At 45.5% G+C, this 26,734-nt stretch overlaps 1 long non-coding RNA gene across 2 annotated transcripts in view; it reads right to left on the bottom strand.

Annotated features, from left to right (window-relative positions):
- The window catches only part of LOC146805285 (uncharacterized), a 108,769-nt gene extending 98,980 nt beyond the window's left edge, over positions 1 to 9,789 (bottom strand). Inside the window, exon 1 of one of the 2 annotated variants that reach the window (XR_014967444.1) lies at positions 9,539 to 9,789. This is a non-coding gene — a long non-coding RNA (uncharacterized LOC146805285). The remainder of the gene's footprint in view (positions 1 to 9,538) is intronic. The other variant, XR_014967443.1, reaches the window with a different exon arrangement.
- Positions 9,790 to 26,734: the final 16,945 nt, after the last annotated feature.

Below are 26,734 nucleotides of genomic sequence, written 5' to 3'. Positions count from 1 at the left end.
CCCCAGTCAAGAGATCTGGGTTAAATCCATTATTATTTTGCTCACTATGCCACCCTAGTTTAGACCTGGCCATATGCAAATCAGTCTTGACCCTGTGCCTCATGGGAACAGTCCAGCCAGAACTGCCAAGCCAGGTCCTCCCTGGACCGGAAACAAGCATCCTAGGACCGGTTTCGGGGTTTCACCCCTCTTCAGCCAGGATAGTTTGATTCCAGTGGCACAGTGAGCCCAGGACCCACATCTGGGCATACCTGGCGCACTTAGGGCGAGAAAGCAAAAGACACACAATTGATGGACGGAATGCAGAACAAATCAAAACATTCACACCCAGTCAAGTGATCTGGGTTAAATCCATCATTCTTTTGCTCACTATGCCACCCCAGTTTCAACTGTTGTTTTTGCATTTGTCACCACGAGTGGGACGGGTATGCTCAGACGTGAGTCCCGTGCTCTCCATGCCACTGGAATCAAGCTATCCTGGCTTAAGAGGGGTGAAACCCTGAAACCCATCCTAGGATGCTTGGTTCCAGTCCAGGGAGGAACTGGCTTGGCAGTTCGGGCTAGACTGTTCCCATGAGGCACAGGGTCAAGACTGATTTGCATATGGCTGGGTTCAAACTGGAATGTCATGGTGAGCAAAAAAACGATGGATTTAGGCCCAGATCTCTCTACTGGGGTGAATGTATGACATTATTCTGCATTCTGTCCATCAACTGTTGTTTTTTCTTTTTGTGGAGTGGCATACACTAAAAAAAAAACATCCAAGGTATGAGAGCACTGGTTTACCTTGGTGGGCACTGTCTAAAGTGCCAACTAGGTACATGCTGGTTAAACCTGGACACCACCACCATGACCAGGAATAAAAAGCACTGTGTTTGACACTAAACACGAAGGAAATTGATCATTCCATAATAGAGCTGGACATCTGTAGATGTCCAGTGTCCAAACCATGTGATCCTATGGAGGGTCGGTCACTTGTGGTAGAATGACATTTATAATGCTACCACGAGGCAATATATGCTTGAACATATATTTCCACACATATAACATAATGCTAAGGGTGGGCGGAGTGCTCCGCTCCGCCCACGGAGTGTGCGTAGTACTGCCCACTTTGCGCTGCACAAAGTAGGCGTAGCAGGGGCAGACTACGCACACCCTGCGGCGGAGGAGAGTTGCCCGCCACCCGCCTCCCTCCCGCCCTCATTTTACAACTACTCAGAAACATTAGATAAAGAAAATTACTTACCTGAGCTGCCGCGTCCCGGGGCTCCATCTTGCTGCTTCCTGGATAACTTCTTCCTCACGCATGCGCATTTCTCCTGAGAAATGCGCATGCGCTGGCGTCTGCACATGGTCATTCGTGAGGAAGAAGCTATCCAGGAAGCAGCAAGATGGAGCCACGGGACGCGGCAGCTCAGGTAAGTAATTTTCTTTATCTAATGTTTCTGAGTAATTGTAAAAAGAGGGCAGGAGGGAGGCGGGCGGCACGCAGTGGGGCTACACGAAGTGTGCGGGTGGGCGTAGATTTGCCCCCCACTCCGTAATGCTTCACGTAGCCTCACTACACCCACTACGCCCAGAGCTGCATAATGCACCCTGCCTGCTGGGCTATAGGAGTCCTACCTTAGGGGTGACTGTCATGTATTAAAAGCACTGAGGTGACCCTGTCACAGATAGTGTGTGCAGAGTCAAACCCAAGCAAGCAGGCTGCTTGTGCAGGGCTGAATTGGCAGGCCTCCAGGCTTTGGTTCCACCCATGTCATTCATGGTGGCACAATAAGTACTGCAGCCCTGTTGCCGCTTTTACATCCCTGGTATCATCTACAAACCTTACAGGGATGTAAAAGTATGTGCCAAATGGGTGCACCAATTCACATTTACTGTTAGAGGGAAAGAGCACTGGAGCTGGGGCCTGGTGAGCAGGGCCCAGCACACTATCTGATCAATTACCACAGCATCTACTAGCAAAAGGTGGGGGATGACCATCCAAAAAGGGCACTTTACAACACTTATCTAAGCGAATAGCTAATATTTTCATGAGAAGCATGGCCATACCAGTGATATGCATGAGCTGTTTTTGGGCAGTCAGGCAAGATAGCCTGACACATGACAAGTAATGTGTTCTGTAGCAAAGTGTTTATGTATCCTTACAGTTCATTAAATTATATTTTAAAATAGAGGATGGAGATAAAACCTTCGGGGGTCAATGACATAACACAGAGGAGCATAAAGTGAATATGTGTTATTTGACCGCCCAAAGGGCACGAGCATGTGTCATCTCTCAGCCAAAAAGCCTTGGGCTAGAATTTAACAAAAGACTGAGGGCCTTATTTAGGTCTTGGTGGATGGAATACTCCATCACAAATGTGACTGATATCCCATCAGCCATATTACAATCTACATAGGATATAATTGGACCATATTATGGCAGACATGATATCAGTTATGTTTGTGATGGAGTATTTCCCTCAACCGAGATCTCAATTGGACCCTGAATCTATGACATTCTCAATCTAAACCCAAAGTATAAAGCCCTTTTTTCAAGTGGCCATTTTGAATCGAGGCATGACTCCCACCGAGGTTCGCACTTCAAAGCCAGATGTTTTGTCAATAGAGCACTTTTTTTAGTGTCATGCTTACTCCACGTAAAAGCCCAATATTTCTCACCATTTGTAGTGCGGCTTTAATCATCATTTCTGTATTGAGCCATAAATCCGAGCAGTCTATCTATTGATGTAAAAATGTGCTCGACATGTCTAAACTAATGTAGACTGCTGCAGTAATGGCTTTTCAGGAGATCCTTCAAGGTCTTCCAGAACTCTACAAGGGCTTGAGTGGACCATATTCGAATCCGGTAACCTACAGTGTGAAAGGCAATAAAGTTCCCCACAGATGCCATTCCCAACTCAGCTCTAAGTATTATCATTGGAGTTGATGTAATAATTGCCTCAATAAAGAATTGTCTCATTTTTATAAAGCCTGCACATTTATATGACCCCAAATTTGGCCACCATAAGAACCCGCCACCATAGCTTTTGTTTTGTATGAGGTAAGTGAGGGCTTTATTAAGTAATTCTTGCAAATATTTGCAAGTCTCTATATTGCTTCATCCTGTTGAGACAGTATTGCCTATGACATGGCTGCTTGGCTACTACAGTACTCATAGGTTTTGACCTGCTCATTGGTTTTCCATAGAACCTAAAGGTCGATTTTTAGGTCAGCTTTGGATTTTATTGGCATACATTTTTTTTGTCTGTATTGATAATTAATTTCCTTCTTTTAGAAAATAATTCAAAGCCTTCTAGCAGCTATTGCATTGACAATTCTGGTCAGGATAACCGCATCATCTGCGACAATCAAGACTGGAATATACTAATTCACCAGCTTAGGTACATCAAGGCCAAGATTGATGAGGAACTTTCCTATACAATTGATACTGATATTAAATTAGGCTGGAGCTAAAACACTGTCCTGAGAGATGCCCGTGCATATGTCAAAGGTGGTCATACACTTGCTATTGCTTTCATATTTCACTGCTGTTTTGCCAGTATGTAAATTGATTAGGAATCTCAGTAGGTTATTAGGCACTGCTTGTTCCTTCAGACAGTGGCGTAACGAAACTTGAGGCCCCCCCCCCTGCAAGGTACATGGAGGGCCCCCTCCAAAGTCAATCAGGAGCTCTCCGGCCAGGGTACTGTGCTGAGGGAGGCCCCCTCACAGCGAGGGCTGCTGTGGGGTCCTATGTTCTGCCACTGGACGGGCCCTTCAAGGGTTTGGGGCCCCCCTGTGCGGCAGGGGCCTGCATGAATTCCCTTGTTGGGTGCGTGAATTCCAGTGCTTTAAAATCTTTATTCCAACCCCATGCCTCTTTCATTCACCCCCAGAAACTCCCTGCCCACGTATCTCACTCTTTCAGGTTCTTTTTCGTATCTGCTTTCTTTTTTGTCACTGTTTGTTTGTCTTTTTCCTTTCTCCTTCGTAAATTAACTACTGAACATTTAAAGCAGTTGTTTGAAATATCCGTATTGGAGTATAAAAGGAATATACATCCAGGGGTCAACCTTTAAATCTACTTGTCCTGAAGATGGTCTTATGAATGGAAATCTAAAGACCGAAACGCCGACTTTCACACTGTTTTCTGCATAATTATTGACTATTATTGTGAAAAAGTGTTTGAATTTTGTCAGCATTTTGCGCGAATGAACTAAAGACTTTTTCAGTGCCATCGCCCTACATCCCCACCCCCACCGCTGCCCCCACCGCCGCCACCACCACCACCACCTTTCTGATAAATTGGTGCTGAGGACCTGGATGGCCTTCTGACCAAAGGTTGTGACTCCCTTCGGCGTTGGCCAGTTGATAACTCTGCCGGTGTTTGCTCCTGCTCACCTTTTGGCTAAGGAGGAGAGACTCGATCTTTGGGACTCAAAAAAGGCTGAATTTGTATGTTGTTCATAACAAGGCCTGTTGAGTGGATGAGCTGCTCCTTCTAGAGTTTTCCGAAGCAATGAAAGAGGAGGCTGTGCAGAAGAGGACCCTGTCAGTCGTACAGTCCTCTCAATCAAAATCTATCGCCTAGCCTAAAAACAACCTACTGAAGATCTGACATCTCATTCCACCAGGGCCCAGGCCACTACACCGGTGTTGGTGTGGAGGGTGTCAGTTAACATCTGCCAGACTGCAGTGTGGGCATCAGCATTTGTTCATGAAGCCCTACTACCTTGACAGCCAGGTCCGGCAGGTAGAACACGTCACCCATTTGGTTCTGCAGGATTTTTGATTTGATCCCACTCCTCAGACCTCCACCTTTGGAAGGTATTGCTTTGGCATCTATTGTAAAATTGAGAAATATTCAATTAGATGTATAAATCAGAAGAAGTTACTTTTGTAGTGTGGAAAACTTCAGTTTGTTCTCTGTACTCTAAATGAAAATGTTTCGGGTGAAAATACCCAAAACAATTTCTTCTGTAAAATCAAAGTTTCAAGCTTGATTATTTTTGCTGTGGATTTGGCATGCGTGATGAGATTTGGATTCTATTTACATATTGAGCGGCAGAGTAGGAGATAAAACCACATTTTTCCTATTTACCTTTCTTATTGGCTGAACTATTCAGGTTCAGCCGTCACCACTGTGATGTGTGTGGATCCCACTAGAGTTTCTTACCCAAAGTGGCCTGCAGCCTCAAACTTTCTTTGAAATCACACATTCTTCTTAGATTTCTGTGAGGCAAACTTATGCAATCTGTATGGATCCACACAATTCATACCACCATGTCTTTCCACACATCTCCTGATAAAAATGATGACCCATTTGTATGGCTGAGCCCAGCACATGAACCGGGAACAGATCAGTCTGGGCCCCATGCAAGTCTCTTCTCATATCCAGGACAAGAGAAGCTTGGTCAGCTCCTGGGAACATCCCACCCATAGATAACAAACTGTGTGCCTCTTTTCAACACCACCTCGACCTGATACTCCGAAAAGTCACACTCTGAGACATACTTGATGCCACCTCCAACTAGAGACTCAGAAAGCCTCACTAGGAGCCGTAATTGAAGCTGAGAGCTCCTGCAAACTGTGTGAAAGCACCTCTAGAATTCAGAATTTGGCACCACATAGGGGTCAATATTCTAAAAGTTATAAGAGGACCTCAGTGGAAAGCAAAAGAATCTTTTCTTCCATCTGGAAGCAAGCAAATTTCTAGCCATACCTCTGACCCCTGGACTTCTCCACATTCCAAATTGATGCCAGCTGGCCTTTGAGGAAAAAACCTGGATTTAACTCATCTAGGCCTCCAAAAGGATCAGCCTTGCCAACTATCCATACTCTTTTCCCACAAGACCACCTCTACTACCCCAATACTCTCCTCAACATTACCTAAAGGACCGTGACTTGGAGTCTAGCAGTCCTTACTAGCCTCAAGACCCCTAGGAATTTTGAGGATACCTGGGCGGACTAAGGAGTAGACCCAAAGACTATCCCGACCTTGAGCCCTATTGTGCCAAACCATCCCCCTCCTGATAATACCACAGCATACCATGCATCGATGCAGAGGGCTGCACAGCATCTCAAGTTAAATTATATATTGTACAGGATAGGGGCACCTTCCTAGATTCTTTCCAAGACGTAGCATGCAGTGCAGTACTTCCCAATGCTGAAGGGAAGTCAACGGTCAGTAGCCAACAACTTTAAGGAGCAGGTAAAGGTTCTGAGTGGAAAATTGCAAGCCTACCCCGACAATACAGCTTATATTCATAGGCAGATTGCTGTGGACGCCCTAGTTCACACCACCCATTAAAGGGCTACTGCACAGTCCACAGGATATGCCCCTCCACCTTATTAAGAGTCAAGGTTTACTGATACCATTGGAAAGAATGTAGCGCTTGGAGCAGCCACTCATCAGTGCATTGCAATCTCTTGGGTCTCATCTTTAGGTGTGACTGGTACTACTGGAAAAAGATGGAGAAGTTGATGAAACATTTCCCAGAGATCCATTGTAAATAATGACAGCAGTTGGCCGCTAAGGGGAGAACCGTCAGCAATGTCAATATAAGATGCAAGCACAATGCAGTGGATGCAGCCACATGGAATATTAATATCAGCATTCTCCTTCAATCAATCAATCAATCAATCAATCAATCAAGACATTTGTAGAGCGCGCTACTCACCCGTGAGGGTCCCAAGGCGCTAAGGGGTGGGGGAAGCAGCTACTGGTGGAACAGCCAGGTCTTGAAAAGTCTCCTGAAGGTCAGCAGGTCCTGGGTCTGCTGCAGGTGGGCGGGGAGGGTGTTCAACATCCTGGCGGAGAGGTGGGAGAATGATCTGCCGCCGGTGGTCATTCGGCGGATACGTGGGACGGTGGCGAGGGTGAGGTCGGCGGAGCAAAGCTGGCCGTTCGGGGTGTAGAAGGACAGTCGTTCATTAAAGTATGCTGGTCCAGCGTTGTGGAATACTTTGTGAGCGTGGGTGAGGAGCTTGAAGGTGATCCTCTTGCTGACCGGGAGCCAGTGCAGGTCTCTCAGGTGGGTGGTGATGTGGCTGTGGTGAGGGAGTCCAAGGATGAGGCGTGTGGAGGCCTTTTGTATGCGTTGGAGTCTCTTCTGGAGTGTGGCCGTGGTTCCTGCGTAGAGGGCGTTGCCGTAGTCCAGTTTGCTGCTGACGAATGCTTGGGTGACCGTCCTCGTTTCGGTGGGGATCCATCTGTAGATCTTTCGGAGAATGCAGAGGGTGTTGAAGCAGGAGGAGGAAACAGCATTAACTTGCCAGTTCATAGAGAAAGTGGAGTCCAGAATGAACCACAGACATGCTTGTCTTAAGGTGTCAGAGTTTAGGCTCAGAGTGCAACAGCAACTGTTGAATGTCTTTTGGTGAGCAACATCTGTTTGGCCTCCAGGTCTGCTTGCTGCTTAATCATCAAAAAGAAAATGGATAATGTCAAATTCATGGGTGCCATACAGCACCCTGATCTGCTTTCAGCAGGCATCAAAATATTGGCAGTGCACAACTGGGGGGCTAAGGTCAGAGACCTCCATACCAACCGATATATAATCCTTTCAGGACCCCAAGCAACCCAAAACCTTCCAAAGAGAGGCCTAGAGGGGAAATGGATGTGGAGAGGGCAGAGGTGGCAATAATAATAATTTTATTTGGTAGCAGAATACCTCATCAGCATCCTTGCCCTCCTCGTTATGCGGGTTATAGAGCTTAGCAAAGGCAGTACAAAACAATGAAGGTGGTAACAACTATAACCCAACACTATACTACTGGTGACCTGCCTTGTTTTATATATCACAAAAAATACACAGACTTGGTGGTCACAGGTTTGTCATGTTCCCCTTCTTTGCAGTTATTCTAGTCTAGTGTGCAAACTACTTGATGTAAATTGTGAAGAGGGTCCCCAGAGGCGCGGTAAAACAGGGGCAGCACTAACGCTTGACAGTCATCGCTGCATATGCGGAGGCTAACTGAACACATACACGCATATGGTGGCTGTGCGTACTTGGGCCAAACCATGATTCTGGATTAAACAGGTGGCGCTTGTAACTCCTCATATGTTGCAATGCAGCTGGGTGTATTTAAATGAGTTTCACTTGCTAATGACAAAGTGAAGACTGTGAGCTCAGCAGAAACAGACAAAAAGGGGAGACCGATGCACGAGTCTGTTAAGAGTAGTGGGACTAAAAAGCATCATCTAGAAGGGGAAAAAAATGGGATAATAAATCTTGCTGTCCTGCCAGGGTGCGCACAAATGCATAGCTGCCAAGGTTCCACGATGCTATGTGTGACATTTTTATAATTTCAGTGTAATTATGAGTGACATTTCAATGACTATGAGTGACACTTTCTCAAGAGCCAAAGTCAAGCAATGAAGACAAGGGAAACATATAAATATCAGAAATGAGACCCATTTGTGGAATGAGAAACTCTAAGAAGATCTTAAAACTACTGCAAACGCCTGCAGAGGCTGAGTCATAATTAAAATGAAATTATGAAAATGTTACACATAGCAATCTAAAACCTTGCCAGCTATGGACATCTAGAAAGCAGGTCACATGGCTGCACTAAGAATTAACACCAATAAGAGCAATGACCTGCGTTTAGACTGTAGGACCACTGGAGTGAAGCTGTGCATTAAGTGCCACTGACAATAGGGCAACAGTTTAGTAGAAAACGCAGATCTTTTACTGCATCATGTCCCACCAATGTAGAAGGGGTATTGATGGGTGCACATGAGGCATAAATATCTCTAGTGTCACACAGTGTGTCTGCGTGATCCAGCGAGTGATAAGTTACACACCAAATGTAAATACACCAGATGACACTTCTGGCAAAGATTTAAATGCGTTTTCTGTCCATGGGCAAGAAGTGAAAACGTAAACAGCACAGAAGCAGCATGATCGGAAGTCGGGTAGTCTGTCAGCCTTGTATTGCTGTTTAAAGCCTGCAGAACAGCAAGTGTTGAAAGACCGCTGAATCCAACACCCCACCTTCAGGTGCAGACACCTGCAGGCAAGTGCAAAAGATCTGACTCCAGTGACGGTTAGGACGGATTCTGCTGAGAATACATAGTCTGTGAACTGTTGGCATTGCGGCTGTTTAGAGGGAGCTCAAATATTAAACCAGGCGAGAGGCATCACCTAACTCCATGCCGCTCTCTCGGTTTCATGTGGGACCTGGGACCATACTATAAAGCTGCCTCAGGCCTAAGTCATAAATTAATTATTCAGCTGACTCCGGCCGCCGCAGTCTGCATGTGTGTAATACCGTGATTGCTGGTGAAGCCATAGGAGAGCCTGTGAGGCACACATAGCGGTCACAGTCAGGCCGTGCGGGGGCCTGTGTTATCCCCCTGGGCTGACTATTATTTCAAAAATATGACACCAGTATAATTAAGTGAGCAGCCCCGGTGTCCGGTGTGCCGCCTGCTACTGCTGCGAGTTGAGATAGTTAACACTTGCAATAGTTAATAAACTAAAGAACAGCGAGTACTCCGTAGCAAACAGAAACCATTTATGTAATTTTAAAAACACAATCTTACTTTATATATGCAGCTTTGCCATTTCACCATTCAGCGGAGCCTCTCTTCCGCCTACTGCAGAGTACATCTGTCAGAGTTACGAGGTTTCCCTTCACGTGAGAAAACTCTTTCAATTTTCAAACAGGTTTCTTTCTGTTATATGACGCAGCTCGCAAACCAGCTAGTGCGGAGCCGCGCCGGTCCTTCCTCAAAGATTCCGGCTTTTCTGCAGCAGGATGTGAGTAACGTCCCCCTCAAGTGTCGACACCTGACTGTCATTAACTACTTTGGATCATGGTGTCATGAGGTCAGGCTATCAACAGCGGCGCTGCAGCGAGAAACCTGATGAAGTGAAGTAGTTAATCCATTATCCCCTCACGGGCCATGAAAACACAGCCAGTAACGCAAAGACTGCTGAGGGCTGAACCAGCGCCGGGTCGAGATGGCTCTAAGTGGTTGCAAGCTGCGCGGCCAGGGAGGGGGCCCCTGGAGCGCGGGTACCCCCCCCGCACCACGGGGGCTGCGGAGGCCTGTGTTACGCCCCACCTTCAGAATACTCCGAAGAATTGACCAGTCATTTTATAATATCTTCTGAGAACCTCTATTACTGAGTACTTTGCGCTCAATAGCCCGCAGGCAACTACACCACAGAATAACTGGGACGCTTTTAAAGCGGTGCTTAGGGGCAAATGCATCCAACTTAACGTGGTCCTGAATAAACAGAGAGCAAAAGAGTGGCTAGCTTTTGAAGGAGAATTTAAAAGTAGTGGAGAAAGCACATAGGAACACTCCCACTCGAGCGTTTCAGCAAGAGCTCACCGCATTAAGGAGCAAATTGCGATCCATTTACAACAACAGAGCTGAGTTTACATTGTTGAAATTGCGACAGTTATCATATGCTCAGGGGGACAAGGTGGGGACACACTTAGCAAGACATCTCAGAGAAAAGAAGGAACGTAAATTCATTGGGGGCATCCTGGATGGGGCGCCCGCCTCACCAATTCGGACGACATCAAAGCCAACATTCTTGGCAAATTTTATGGGGAACTCTACTCAGGCATGCCTCCAGATGTGGTCCTGTAACAGCGGTACCTTGACTCTGTGGACCTCCCACACCTTCCCCCCACGACCGCAGACCCTCTAGACGCTCCCATTACATCGGTGGAAGTTGGGCAAGCCATTTCTAAACTTAAACTCCACAAAGCCCTGGGACCAGAGGGTCTAACAGCGCAATTTTATAAATGCTTTGCATCTGATCTCATCCCACACCTCACCGAGATGTTTAGTGTGATAGTGGCAGACCGCAGGGTCTCAGTATCAATGTCTGAGGCGGTGATATCTTTTATTCCCAAACCAGGGTAAAACCCCCAGAACTGTGCCTCTTATAGGCCCATAGCTCTCCTCAATCTCAACACGAAGCTATACTTTGCAATTCTGGCCGCCAGGCTGAATGATTTGATGCCCACATTAATACACCCTGATCAATCAGGCTTCATAGAGGGACGGCAAACGAATGACAACATTCGGCGCACTATACACCTCATCGAAAGTCTCTAAATTTCACATCCCAGCAATTCTAGTGGGACTCGACGCCGAAAAAGCCTTCAACAGGGTGGATTGGCCATTCCTTTTTCTTACCATGTGCAAATTTGGCTTTGGGGACAAGTTTATCATCATGGTCAGGGCCAATTATCATCTTCCACAATCACATGTATTGGTCAATGGGCACGCATCCCTCCCCTTCGCAGAGGTACACGGCAGGGCTGCCCGCTTTCCCCCCCCTTCTATTTGCCCTCAGTATCGAACCCCTGGCTGAGAAACTCTGAGCTAACGAGGAGATCCGGGAAATTCGCTTTGGAGGCATGGACCACAAAGCGTCCCTCTTCGCGGACAACATTTTGCTCACACTCAGGGAACTGGCCCCCTCCCTCCGGGCAGTTCAGGAAGTACTGAGGCACTTTGGACTTGTGGTGGGTTTCAAAATAATCTCTCCAAATCCTCCATACTAAATCTCACTCTCTCCGACGCTGAGGCAACGAGACTGAAGGGCCAAACGTCCCTACAATGGGCTCAACACTCCCTCCTCTACTTAGGTGTCCACCTCACTCCTAGAATCTGGGATTTATACAAAGCTAACTACCCCCCTTTAGTGTCACAGCTTTAGCAGGATTTTTTAAAGATGGCAACCCCTCTACATCTCTTGGCTTGGTCGGATCAACGATGTCAAAATGACGGTCCTGCCCAAACTTTTATATCTCTTTCAGGCTCTCCCCATTGAGCTTCCCTGGGACCTGATGCCCCGCATGCACTCACTCGTCACTAACTTCATCTAGCAAGGGGGAGGGCGCACCTTTCCTTTCATGTGTTGGGACGGCCAAAGAAGGGGGGGTGACACTACTGGATTTTATGCTATAATATTAAGCGGCACAAGTGCGGTGGGGATGGAATGGACAGCCAGGGAATCTGAAAAACACTGGCTCCACATAGACAAGGCGATTGTGGGTCGGTCCTTCTGGGATGTCCTGTGGAAGCCGAAGAAAGACAGCCCAGTGAACGCATACCTAAGCACCCCAACGCGTACCACACTCATAGTCTGCTACCAGGTCATGAAGAGAGAGGGATGGACCTCTTTGTCCTCCCCATATACCCCGATACACTTCAGGCTGGCATTTCTGCACGCTCTATGCGAGGGGCCTTTTGACTGCTGGAGAGAGGGGGGTTGCTTAAAGCTATCAGACCTATTTCACAACTTTGACGTATTGACATTTGAGAACTGCATAAGAGAGTTTCAGGTCGCACACAGTGAGCACTACCACTACCTTCATCTTAAGCATTGGGCTACACTGCCACACATACGAGAGGCTGCCACTAGGGAACTCACGGCTATGGTGAGACTGGTGCTTAAAGCAGGCTCCATGAAAGGGGCCACCTCCTCGCTATACGCCATACTACTTAATACACTACAAGCTCCCCGGGCACGCTACATGTACTTTTGGGAACAGGTCCTGGGACGGGACATCACAGGGGAGGAATGGAAAAATGTCTGGAGCGATATTTCTAGACACAACCATTCAGTAGCTCTGAGGGAGACCCATTTTAAGATGCTCCTAGACTGGTACCTTTACCCCACTAAACTCAAGAAAATTTTCCCTGACACCTCAGATCTCTGCTGGTGGGGCTGTGGTCTACAAGGGAACTTTTGCCACATTTGGTGGGACTGCCCTGGAATTCGGCCATTCTGGGAGGAAATCCTTTGACATATTAAAGATATGCTGGGGTACCCTATTCTGACAACTATAGAGGGGGCTCTATTAGGCATCAGAGATGTTGAGCTGGAGGACCAAACGAAAGCGGACAAGGCAATCATGTGGGCATGTCTGGGGGCGGCTAAACTTTCAATAGAGGTTGCATGGAAAAAGAAAGATACCCCGCGTTATCGATGTGGCACTCCCGCCTATGGAGAATTCTCTCTAAGGAACGCCTCGCTGACATTTTCAGGGATGAATATATAGAATCTTGAGTTTAAATGGGCCCATTGGTAACCTATTTGTCCCGCTGCTTGCCCTCGGCGGTGTGTCCGCCCTCTCTAAGGGCTATGCATCTCTTTCAATTCTAACCCCTCCACGGTGGGTTGGCAGACACACTAATCCCCCACTGAGAGGCTAGGGCCTGCCTTACATTGCCCACTTTTTTAGACGTACCTACGCTACTCACTTCTTCAGCATAAGAAAACAACAACACCGGGGCAGGGGAGAAGGGAGGGTTTGGGGGAGGGGGGGGTTTCTCCTTGTTTTTGGTTTCTTGTTCTCTGCGTAAGGGTACACCCTTACGACTGGTTGTTCTAAATCGAGCATCTTCTCTTCTGAATATACCAACCCTGTAATATGTGAAACTGGACTGTAATTAGCTGATTATTTCACCCCCACGTCTTATAGGCTCTACTACTTTTATGTTGTCATATCTGCCTATGATGCTGACTAATAAAAAGAATTTTGACAAGAAAAAAAGAAGTCTTTAAGTCTATGAAATCCAGAAAAATTGAAGAATTTTGTAGAACTGCATATTTTAAACAGATTATATAAAGCTCAAGACATAGGGGCATATTTACAAAATATTGGCCTAGAGCACTGCTGCAAGTATTTTTGCTGTGCTGCCCTATGCCAATTTAAAAGGGCAGGAATGCACCATATTTACGAGATATAGTGCATTCCTGTCTTTTCATCCAACGCCAGCACACAATTTGGTGCCTAGCACCAATGCAGGCACCCTTGCATCATGGTGCAAGGGTGTCTGCGTTTTTGGCAGGATTGTTTTGTACAGGAAGGGGTATTTTCCTGCACAAAACAATACATGGAGGTGTTTTCCTAGTTCTCTGAGTGCTGTAAAATGCAACACAGAATGAAAGAGTTCAAAAGGAGGACAAATTAACACATTTCCCCTCATTGCGGCTGTTCTGAGGAGGTGTAAGGTTTTGGCACTGCCCCATATTTACGTGATTTTGTAATCCTGGGGCAGCATCAGAATCCATGGGTGTTGCATGGGAACACCCACCACAATGCCCATGGAATGCCTCCTTGACGCAGAGTAAGACAGCACAGCACAGCACTTTGCGCTGCCTTGCCTTACTCCATAGCTATGAGGCCATGCAAAGTCACGCAGGATGGCTTTGCATGAACTCATAGATATGATTGAGAGACCTGTGGCACCAAAGCATAAAAAAGTGATGCTCCGGCAGCTCAGGCCTCTTGTACATAAGAGTCTTGATTGATTGTGCTCTGACCCTAGCGAAATCTAGTTTGGAAGTGTGATATAATCTTCCATCTGTGGCTCCAGCCAAGAGAGCAATAACTTGATGAATATTTTACCTACACCTTCCAGTAAGGATATTGGGCAGTAGTTAGTAGGATCATCTCTCCTCTCTTTTTTGGGAATTGGCAGTATTATGGAGGACCTCCAGGAGACTGGAACCACACCTTCTCCCAATATGGCTTTAAAAGCCACTGACAAGAGCCCCAGCCATGTGCCTAGTATGTTTTTAAACACTTTGACTGGCATCTTATCTGGGCCTGGATCTTTGCCCGATTTTTGATGCTGGATTGCCTGACCTACTTCCATCTTGTGAAATGCATCTGCTGCTTGGTGATGGTAACACAAGGGGGGTGTACCTGCATCTTGACTCTTTTTGGACTCCATACGTGTCCTCTTCTGTGTTGCCGTTTTCGGCCTCCATGGGCTTTTAATATAATGACACAAAGTATTCCACCCATATTGCAGGGCTTATGTTGGCCTGCAGTTTCTAGCAGGGCCTTCACAGCCCCAGCCTATGATTTCCCAATATTTTCTTGCGTCCTTCTGATTATTTGCAGCTTGTAGGGCTTGCCAAGCCTTAGTGCACTGGTTTTTGTTCTTGCATTTTATAAGGTATGTATAGGCTCTTCTGGCTCCTAGAAATTATGTTTAACCCTCCTGGATGTTCCTTCTATTTTTCAGAGCTGCAATAAGTTCTTTCTTTCTTGTTAAAGCATTCATCATCATACCAGTCAAGGTGGGGATCTTGCAATGCTATCTCCCCACTTCCTTTACTGGCCAATCTTAATTGATTGGTAGCTTTGAACAATAACTTAAAGAATTTGGTCAGATCAGGCCTTGGTACCTTATCCTCCACGCTCAGGACTGTGTACGATACATTCCACTGCTGATTAGAGAAAAAGTCAACTGCTTTCCATGTAGTGGCAATTCTGGGTATGTTTTTCCTATTTACGTTTTGGCTCAGTTTGCAGGTATATACAGGTTGTGTCTGATACTAAGTCTCAGTTTGAGCTTCTGAGAAATCAGGCCCAAGATGGAGTGGATCGTGATCGCTTTCTATTCTCTCTTCGAGCCACATATCAACGACCAGGTGCGCAGACTCCAAATTATTCAAAATGTAGTCGATTGCACTAGCTCAATATCCTATGAGACAAGTCTGCTTTGGAGGATTATCAGATATAGATCTGCCATTTAATGTTCTCAGGCCCATGTTTAAAATGATAATGCTCAGATGCTGCCCTTTCTTTGTTGTTCTATAACCTTTAGGCTGGGGGGATAGAAGCCCCAACGCATGGTACTCCTCCATTACTACTCGATCCAACAAAACAGGGTGAAGACTGCTGTTCAAATCCCCCCGTAGATTTATTATTCTATTCAAGTTATCAGGGTGCAAGTAGGTAGTACTCAAGGTACAAAGTAGCACGCCTAGCGATTTTAGGAGCATTGAGGTGGAATCTATCACGCTTTCACTTTTTTCCAGCTTTATATCTTGAATATTGCTGTTTATAGAGGTGCAAGTTATTTTAATCTTATCCATAAAGCTTGCTTTTTCCCATGTTTGGAGACCACCCTGTGCTCGTCCTTTTGGCTGGCTTGTGGTGGGAGTATTGAATGAGATAAACTCCTCTAAATCAATATTCCCCTGAGACCCAAGTTTCTTGCAGGCAACAGATGTCCTGCAGCTTCATGTATGCTATCCTGTCCTTGGCTTCCATGTTTTTACCTAACCCTGCTATGTTCCAACGTACTGCCTAAGGTGAATTGACCAGAGGATGAAGGGGCTGCTGTTTTCCCTATAACTAACTGTTTGGTCACCCAGCAGTCTCAATGAGATCCAACCTATGTTGATGTTGTACATTTGAAAGATTAGGAGTGGCTTTGGGTTGCCTGCCCGACAGAAGTTGTGAATCCGCTACTATCCCTCGATTTGTTGCCACATGAAACCTCAGTTTCTTAAAATCATCTATTGACGGAAGAGGAAAAGAAGGACTGCATGCTTCATTCAAGATTGGATGGTTACAAGGCCATATGTTGGGATTTGAGCGTTGGTGCTTTTTTAAGCCCACCTCAAATATTGGAGGGTATGGCTCAGAAGGCAGCTTATCAACGATTACCTCCCAAGTTGCCAGGTCTTTGGCATGCTCTGTAATGTTGTCCACTGCAACACTATTATGCCAGAGTGATAAAGTCTGCTCCCTTCCCTGAGTGTCCAACTGTGTGTCAAAATGTAACACTAATAAGATTATTAGATGTTATTTGAAGCGATCCTAGTAGTGAATTAACCAGTTATAGGATATTGCCCCCTTTTAAAATATCATGGTTTCCCCTTGTTTGATACAGCAGAGTAAATACCGCAGCCACCTTGCCATTAGGATTCAAAATATTAAAAGAACAGGTTATTTATTTTCTAACTGTTATGTTTTTTGGTAACATTTGGTGTATAATCTATAAGAGTAGGTTTGATATTATGAAAAACATAATGCGTCTGTGTGTTGAAGCTCATATTAGTAAATTTTATGCTGCGTGCCTACAGTTGATGGCTTATACCATAAATTACCCGCAAAATGTGCTAATTTATTTAAGCTGAGTGAAAAGATTCAGCACTGTGCGTTGGTAGTCACACAGTAGTAAAGGCACCAATTTTGGTCAGTTTTTATGAACTTTTGAGTGCATATAGTTTTGCATTTGAAAGTAATTGAGAGGCGCCATTAAGAGTAAGGCAGCTTTTGGTGGTAGAGCGGGTTGAGAGGATGTTCATTTTTTTGAGGACATATCATTAGCACTTCAAACATAGAAAACATTGACCGAGGACAGCAAAGTACATTGGTTTGGTATTGCCTGCTGTTATATATAGTCTAGGATTAATAGTGAATTATGTGTGGATTAAGGAGGAAATAGATAATTGTAGGTTTGGGATGCGAGTCCTGGCTTTGAATACATTGCTGTATAGGGAAGGAGAGGCAAGACATGGAAGTTAAAGATAGCAGTTAATGGAAATATAACATGCTTTACTGTTATAAATATACATTAAATCATTTTTTTGGGGATAAGATGTAGGACTTTTAATGATAGCAGCAATGTGTTATGCATTGTTATATATGTGCTTAGTATGTATTTTTAAGTAATTTTGCATGGGCACTTTCATCTACTTCAGTTCCTTGTAATCCCTTTAGTCATTTAAGGTTGGATTATTTTGCTGCTTTCATTAGAGATTTTGGTGGAGTTGGGGGAGGAAGTAAATATTATGCTTCTTTATTCACTGATTTCGGTTTAGTTTTGTTTATTATAGTCAATTTTATTTGAAAATGTTATTTTGAATAAGACCACCATAGATAGCTCTGTTATTATCACAATACTCTTCTACGGAGCAAGTGGCTTTAATGGCAGCAGATCATCAGTTAATTTCAGGTGATGATGGGACTTAATTTTATTTTTAGAATTTTTAATCTGCATTACGGATAACTGGATGACTTACAAAAGCAGCTGTGGTGACAACAAACACTAGGGGTTATATAGAATGGTGCTGCTCTACTAGTGCCTAGAGTCACAGAGCACCACTTAGAATCAGCACAATGTCACATTTCAGATGATGTGAGCGCACTCTTCCATTTTCCAATTCAACTGATGTCTATCGCCACTCAGACTTCACAAAGGACAATGGCAGGTTTTGATGGAATCAAGTCACTTCTTTATTTATTTCAACAATAACATCAAAAGAACAGCGCCAGAACATTTAGTCCTCTTTCAGGACCTCTTTCCAGGCTGAAAATAGTGCATATTAAAAATATATATTTAATAGTCCAAACAGTCGGCAACCTGCTGAGAGGTATCCCAATCACAGCGGGTGCCAGAATGCACAGGTGTGCCCTCCCGCGTTTTCCAATTATCTTCAAAGTCAGCTCAGAATACACAAGCAGAGACCGGCAACCCAGGACCTGTTCGTACTTCGTGTATTCAATAACTAACGTAGCATCAGGAAGAGTTCTTGATGCTGAGTTTTTTAATTGAATAAATAAAGTATGCGTATCCCCTGGAGCGCTGGTTGTGTATTTTGTATTTTTTGCAGGACAATACAACAGTATACATTAAAAAACATTCTTCTGTATACATTACTTATTAAAAATCTACATGAAGACAAAACAAAAATTCTTAACAAAATCATTAAAAAGTTTGAAATCTTGTTGCACCAGCCACATAACAAAAATGACAAATGGTGTGCCAATTCCAAATATGAAATTTATTATCACATTTTCTTTTACCTAACATTATATAATTTATATGTAAATATTCTTAATATACCCATATCTATCAGTTTAAAAAGTCCATATTATCTGCGTTCAGTAACCAGTAAGTTACTTGTGTCCACAAATTGATTAGAGTTAAAAAAGGAATAATTTTTCATTCACAGTTCTATCTTCCCATTTATTTTAGTGGAAGCTTTTTTATTATATTCTAATTGTAATTAACAATATCTCCACGTTCAACATACTTATACAAAACATTGTAAGATAGTTTAAGCGTACCTAAATTGAAAAGAAAATGAAGTAAAGTAGAAGAAGCCATGTGGGGAAAGCACATCCTTCATTATTGAAAATTGATGTTCCCACAAGCTTGTGTTAACATGCAGTCCTTAGACAGTGATTATGTTGGTATATCACAATCCCAGACAGTAACATAAATGTATGTCTCAATATTTACAATAGTTTAAACACACCAAAGTGAAAAAAGCATATCTCAAGGAAGAGAAGTAGAGACACCTAGCAGGAAAAGAATGTGTTTCATTTTTCAAAAATGATATTACAATAAGTAAGGAGCCCTTAAACAATCCATATGATGGTATATAACCTTACCAAACAGTGACATAAATATGTGTGCCTCAATAGTGTAGCTAAATCATGACACCTTTGGCTTGTCTGATTCACTCCTATTATAAGATATGATATATTACAAAGGCTTGCAACTTTTTATTTAAAGGGAAACTGTGATTTTATCCTATGCATTTCAATAATAAGTCAATTTCTGCATGCTCGGGGGCGTGGTCTGCCGCACTACAGAATGGCTGCTCTGTGAGCAAGCTCCGTCGGCCACAAACTAACCCTTCACTATATCCGCATAAAAAGAGAGTCGGACCCTGCCAAAACCGTGCACCAGATAGCGTACCATCTACGGAACCATCCGGTGCCTCATCTGCCTGCCTTCCCCGTTCCGGCATTAAGTTTTGAGCCCTGAGAAGTGAGGACGGAAGGAGAGAGTGAGCCCAGACATCGCTTAGCGGGTATCCCGCACTAACTGAGACTGCGGCTTTAGCCTCTACGTAGACCTTGTCTGGCTGACTTGACGGGTGCTGCCTGGGTTGGACGCTTACCGCTGTGCGGCCGGATGAGCCTGTAGTGCCCAGCGGCCCCGCAGTGATAAACAACAGAGAGGAGCTGCGACGATCGGGTGAGCTGGAACAGAGAAGTAAATGTGTGGAGCTCCGTGACCCATGGGCACCATTTTCCAGACGCGGCGCAGCAAATACCCCGAGCTACTTGAGACAGCGACTTTGGCCTGCGCCCGGGCCTCATCTGGCTGCCTTGGTGGATGCCCCCCTGCCTGGTCGCATACCGTTGTGCGGCCGGAGGGGCCTGCAGTGCCAGGCAGGCCTGCAGTGCCGGGCAGCCCCACGGTGGGACCCTGAAGAGCGAAGCTGAGACGAACGAGTGAGCTGGAGCAGGTAGGTGATTGTCTTGCGCTCCAGGACCCGGGGGTGCCATTTTAGGCCTGCGTGGCCGGATCTGAGGCCACAGCTTTCCCTGGGGGTGATCTGGTGAGACTTGGCCGCCGGACCCCCTGGGGCCATTCTGATTTGTGTACTGCAGCAGACCCTTTATATTGCGGAGTACCCTCGAGACACAGAACACCCTGCTGGCTCACCCTTGCCTGTACACACGGTATACTGCGACCATGCTGCATAAAGACCGGAACTGGCGTGGAGGCGGAATGGCAGTACTGCAGTGAGTGATTGAAGGGGGCGATTGTGGAGACATACGGTCACTTCCCGCTCTTGATGTAGTTGGGCCCCAACTTGAGGAGAAATATCCTGAGGTCCTGCCTAACTCCCGAACCACAGCGCAGTGGATGCCTTGGTTGACCTGGTGCTTTTCTACACCTTCTCCAAACCCTTTGCATTCCACCGACTCTGGATGACCACGCAGAGAAAAGTCAGTGTGCGCAGTTGACACGAGGTGTGGAATTACACTGCTGTTGCGGTGCAGATACCCTTTGCAGCCATGGGAAAACAAGATACAAAACAGCCCAAAATTAATTTTGATCAAAGGACGGCGACTCAATTTACAGAATCCAGTCCAGAGACTGGCGTGGGAGGATCCACCGAGAGTCAATCGGTGGATCAAGGAGTAGATATTCGGTCACTCATGCTGGAAATGCGATCCAGCCTCAGCACCATTGACGCCAAACTGGATGCACTGACCACCCAAATGGAATCTGTTAAGTCCAAGGTAGGGGCTCACGAGCATAGACTAGATATACTGGAAAATAAACATACACACTTCCATGAGTTCCAAGTGGAGACTAAAGAACAGTTGTTGTATATGGATAAACTCCAAGGGGTGATACGCGCCAAAAATGAAGATTAGGAGGTGAGATTCCGCCGCAATAACCTACGCAATACTGGAATCCCGGCGACCACGGCCATCGCTAAAATGGAGTTGTATGTGACAGACTTACTCCGCGGAACTTTTTAATGCACATCTCTCACCAGTCTTTGCAATTGAAAGAGCCAATCGCGCCTTGGGTCCTAAACCTCCAGTCAGGGTCATCCCCTGGCCAATACTGGCAAAACTTCTCAACTATCAGGACCGTGATATAATTCTACGACAGGCACTTGGGTGTAACTAGATCTCCTTCTATCCAGATTTTACCCCAGTGGTACAGTCGGCGAGACGCGAATTCCTACCTGCTAAAAAAATCCTTATGCAGGCACATATCCCGTATTCGCTGCTGTACCCTGCCAAACTTAAGGTGTCACAAGATGGATCTACCCACTTCTTCACCGACGCCAAATCCGCGCTTACGTTTGCAAAACATGTGGGCAGTAAGCAGGCGCAGCGCAGCCCTAGACTGGAGACTTCAGCGGAAACCCAGCTAAGTGACAATGATTGAGGGTACTTGGAACTTGATACCTAGACTGCTTCGGTCATTACTTATTGTTAGATGGCTCTTTATGGTCCCGACTGTTTGCACCCTGTATTTTGCCCTACTATTCAATAACTCACAATAGATATAAGTAGCGTATTTCTAGATCAGAATAGATTTCCCTTCTTCTTTGCCTTTTGGGGGGTTGACTTTACATGTAACGGAGAGGGGGCTCTGTTCCAAGTGGAGAAATGTTATTTCGTATGTTTTCAGTCTGGGGATTGTTGTCATGCTGTTGACGCCAGGCGGTCGGGATGGGTTGGGCGGGACTGGAGTGCCGACCAAATGACTCATGTTCTTTAATCGCTGTTTTCTTATTCATATACGCTGCAGGTCTAACTCTCTGCAGTTTCTTGACCACTCTGCCTAGGTAGGGGAGTATGCCGGTGCTACCATATCCCCATGGGAAGTTTCCCGTTTCTTAGCTGTTACTGTTTATGCTATTTTTCAACCTAATTGGGAGGTTGCAGTGGGTGGGGGTGGAGGGTTGGGATTGTTAATGTATGTTTTGACCGTATACCAGCCTGCGCATGGTTTAACTGCACACATATATCTGAAAAAATGAGGTGTAGCCCAGGGCAATGTGATCTTATGTATATTGTATTATTGTATGCCACGTTAACAGCCTGAACTTCCTTACATGGAATATAAGAGGTTTAAATGATGGAAGGAAATCCAGACTTGTACATGCCTACCTAACTAGACATAAAATAGACATATGCCTCCTGCAAGAGACCCACCTAAATGTCAGACCCTCCCCAAAACTCAAATATAACAGATGGGGACACGTTTACTCCTCGATTTACTATAACTACACCCGTTGAGTAGCGGTGCTGGCTAAGTGAGGGCTAGACTGGAGAGAACGAGAGACACACACAGATCCGGAGTGCAGATTCCTTATACTAGTGGGAGCGCTGGGTGGTGTCCCCATTGTGATAGTAGTAATCTATGGTCCCAATGTGGACTCCCCTATATTTTTTCAAGATATCTGGTCCCAGATTAGAGCTACCGGGTGCAGCACAGTCCTATGGGGGGGGATTTTAACGCTGTGTTGAATGACGATATGGACAGACAAGGGACTGCATAGTCTCTCCATCCTGCCACCTGCAATGCACTACATGCCATAATAACAGACGGTAGTCTTGTTGACATCTGGCAATTGAGAAACCCATTAACAAGGGAGGGCACTTGCTTCTCTGAACATCATAGGGCTTGGTCCCGGCTGGACTATTGGTTGACATCTATGGACGTAGCAAGCTGGGTCACTGATGTGTCTCACTTGCCGCAAACTTTGTCAGATCACGCTCCATGCCTTCTGGGCCTGACACTCCCAGACTCCATCCTGCACGCATTCTCTTGGAAATTACCCCCACATGCCCTGTTGGACGACGCCTTCAAGGAAGAAATACGCACTGATATAACTGACTATTTCACTCTTAATGCAGGCTCTGTCGACACAGAGGCCTCACTATGGAAGGCATTCAAAGTGGTCATTAGAGGTAAATGCATCGCTCGTCAGGCCGTGGTACTGAGGGCCATCTGAGGTACGCTTTGATCCCTAGAATCTCAAATTAATGACCTTGAAGCACAATTCTACATTGATGGGAACTCTGAAACTCTAGCCCTCCTGAAAACCAAATTACTGGACTATGCTGACGAAGCACAACATGAGGTGAAGTTCCTTTGAAAATATGCAGAAGCGCGTAGATATGGGGAGGGCGATAGGCCGGGGCGTACTCTGTCCGGTATGATTCGCACTCCACGACTTACATTCCCGAATTGAGTAACGTGCATGGTGAGACAATAAGGGGCCATTTGGACATTCTTAATGAGTTCTCCACATTCTACTCTAGGTTATATACAGCCACTCAGGATTGCTGCCCGGATGGCCTGCAGGCATTCCTCGACTCTTTGGAACTCATTTGGTTTAATAATGGGCATAGGGAATATATGAACATACCGTTTACAACTGAAGATGTCACTCAGGTGATAAAGGGTTTACCCCTAGATAAAACTCCCGGCTCAGACGGATTGACAACAGCATTCTATAGAACATATATTGAGGAGCTTTCGCCTCCTCTACTGGCGGTATATGAGGAGGCCCAGGAATCGGGCATACTGCCCCCAACGATGCGCGGAAGCGATCATTATAACTCTGTTAAAACCTGAAAAAACGGCCACCGTACTAGATTCCTATAGACCCTTGTCCTTAATTAATGCAGATGTTAAGATACTAGCTAAGCTGGTAGCTAATAGATTGCAACCTATGCTTCCCCTTATTGCCCGCCCTGACCAGTCAGGGTTCATCCCTGGTAGGTCTACATCTCATAATCTCCTAACCGTTTTTTCTGTGCTACACTACCTACACCCAGATGTACAGGCTGCGGCAGTATTCCTAGATGCTGTGAAAGCATTCAACACACTGGAATGGCCCTACCTATTTGCGATATTAGCCCAAATGGGGTTCATTCCCTTGTTTATTAATCTGATCAGGTTATTGTACACTAGGCCCACCGCTCGGATCAGGGTCAATGGTCTCCTATCGGAGCCCTTCCCAATCTCACGAGGTACGAGACAGGGGTGCCCCTTATCCCCCCTACTCTTCACAATAGCAATGGAACCCCGGGCCGCACGTATCAGACAACATCTCATGGCCAGGGGGATAGGGTTCAGCACCAGCAGTCTCCTTATCTCGCTTTATGCCGACGATGTTACCTTATATCTTACAGACCCCCGCGTTAAATTTGGACCCCATTTTTTAAAGAATTCATTAGGTTTGGAGGACTAGCGGGAATATCCATCAATTGGGCCAAATCAGTCATATTTCCCCTGACGGATACCACTGCGGCTGTCACCTCTGAGTTCCTGCTACAGTGGGAAGCCGAGAAGGTCAAATATCTAGGCATTTGGATAAGTCGGGACCTGCAGGGGGTTTGGAGGTTAAATAATGGCCGCGCTGTTAATTGGCTGGAAGATAAGGTCTCCATATGGTCAAAACTCCCTTTATCTTTGGCCGGAAAGATTACCCTGGCTAAAATGGTCATACTATCTAAGTTTTTATACCTTTTCGTTAATATTCCAATCATACTTACACATGCCTTTTTTTAAACGCTACACTCCTTGTTGATCGCCCTGGTGTGGGCGGGTGGGCAGGCTAGGATCTCGTGGGAATTATTGTCCCTCCCTTAACAACAGGAGGGCATGGGAGCCCTAGATATGAAACTATATGCCCTTTGTGCGCAAGCACAGTTCTTACATCACTGGGTGCACCCAACTCCCTTTCAACCCCACGTGGCTGTAGAGACGGATGCAATGGCACCTGTCCACCTTCGAGTGGCGTTGTATCAGCCGTATAGTCACCCCAGAGAAGACATAGACACCACAGCAACCCTACGTTGGGCCTGGGACGGGTTACATAAATGGGCGGGCGCCCAGATACTGTATGCCCCTTCCATTCCATTAGCACAAAACCCCATGCTACCCAACGTCAAGGATGGGATAAGTAAAGCAGTGGCAAAGAAAATGATGTTGCACACGTTTGCAGACCTCTACCCAAACAACACATTTAGGGCTCCCCCGGCTGCGGCCGAGGGGCAGGAGGTGCCATTTGCTGAAATGTTTCTTTATCATAAACTACGTGCTGCCTGTCGCGCTCTACATGACGACTTCCCTACTCTCCCGCCAACCCTATCGGCTCTAGAAAATCTGTTGCACTCCCCATCGCCACACAAACTTGTCACACGTCTCTACAAACACATGCAAACTACCGCTCCATTTATATGACCCAGAGCGTTACAGGGGTGGAATGACGAGCTTCCCGTCCCAATAACCTAGGAACAATGGAAATATTGCTGCTGACAACTCACTGAACTATCCCCCAATTATAGGCTCCGCCTACTCCATTTCAAATTCCTTCATAGGTATTACAGAACATCTATTGGGCTATACCGTATGGGGTTACACGAGGATGAGAGCTGCTGGCGATGTGGGTTTACCCCAGCTACTTTCCTGCACATGGCTTGGAATTGTCCAACAGTTGTCAGGTTTTGGTCCACGATTTTCCTCTCAATCAATGAGATTGTTGGTGTGTCCTTGTCTCCGTCCCCCCTGTTGGGACTGCTGGGGTATGTCAAAGACACGGCAGTTAAGAAACGCAAACTACATGCACTACTTTTACTATTTGCCAAACGCCAGATAGCTGTGCACTGGGGAGGGGGAGGAATCCTACAGCTAAGGAATGGATCAAGGATGTCACGATTGGACATTCCCAGCTATGCACGTTTTGGGAGTTAATGCCAGCCACTTCTAGACCGCGTGACATCTGGGAGACGTTCATTGCTTGGGCCAGGGATCGGGGGGATGAGGATAGAGACGACTTGACACGTGATGTCCCTACCGAGGAAATACACTGATCCACTGAAGTTATCAAGTATATTTGAGTTGAGGATTTAGACATGTGGGGTCTGGGTTTTGTTATTAAAGTCTCCAAAATATCATTGTAAACCTCAGGCATGTTGCTGCATGAATGGATGTTCCTGGTTTATCTGGGGCATATTGTTCCATTGGGCGCACTCGATTTTATACCTGTAACGAATAATATGTGCTGACGACTAATTCTGAAAATGTATAACTGGCATACTGGTCTGTTTTGTGTTTATTGAAAATTTTTTGAAAAATGTCAATTAAAAAAAAATTGCAATTTCTGCATGCTCGTATTTCACTTAAAAATCTTTACTTTGTGAGTTTTCAGGAATGCATGTAATTGTTTATATAAAATATTAATGTGAAACATAATATATGCTCACAAACTCAGTTTCACTATCAATTCTAGAAGCCAAACACAGTATTTTTATCCTGTCATCTCTTTAATGAGGTGATGACCACATGTTCAGTGACCTTTAAATGCCGGAATCAATATTTTATGATTCCGTTTGAATAATAGATATCCATGAATGTCCAAGAGTACGATAAAGTAGACATGTTCATAAATTGATTCCACAACATAATACAACACGCTACTGAATCCAACGGTGTAATGAAGATTATCCTGTTTCAGTGGGATTTCACATCAAACACATATTTGGAATCCAAATCCCATATATGTTATGATATGTTACACCTGAACGCTTATATCCACAGGTTTGAGGAAAATGATCAACATATTCCCACCCAAGTCTGTGTTCTGCATCCAACATACCAACACCTTGTACA

The sequence above is a fragment of the Triturus cristatus genome, chromosome 8 (genome assembly GCF_964204655.1).
Source record: "Triturus cristatus chromosome 8, aTriCri1.1, whole genome shotgun sequence".
NCBI classification, from domain to species: domain Eukaryota; kingdom Metazoa; phylum Chordata; class Amphibia; order Caudata; family Salamandridae; genus Triturus; species Triturus cristatus.
The sequence above is the reverse complement of the archived record's forward strand: the minus strand, read 5'-3'. Positions and strand labels throughout refer to the sequence as shown.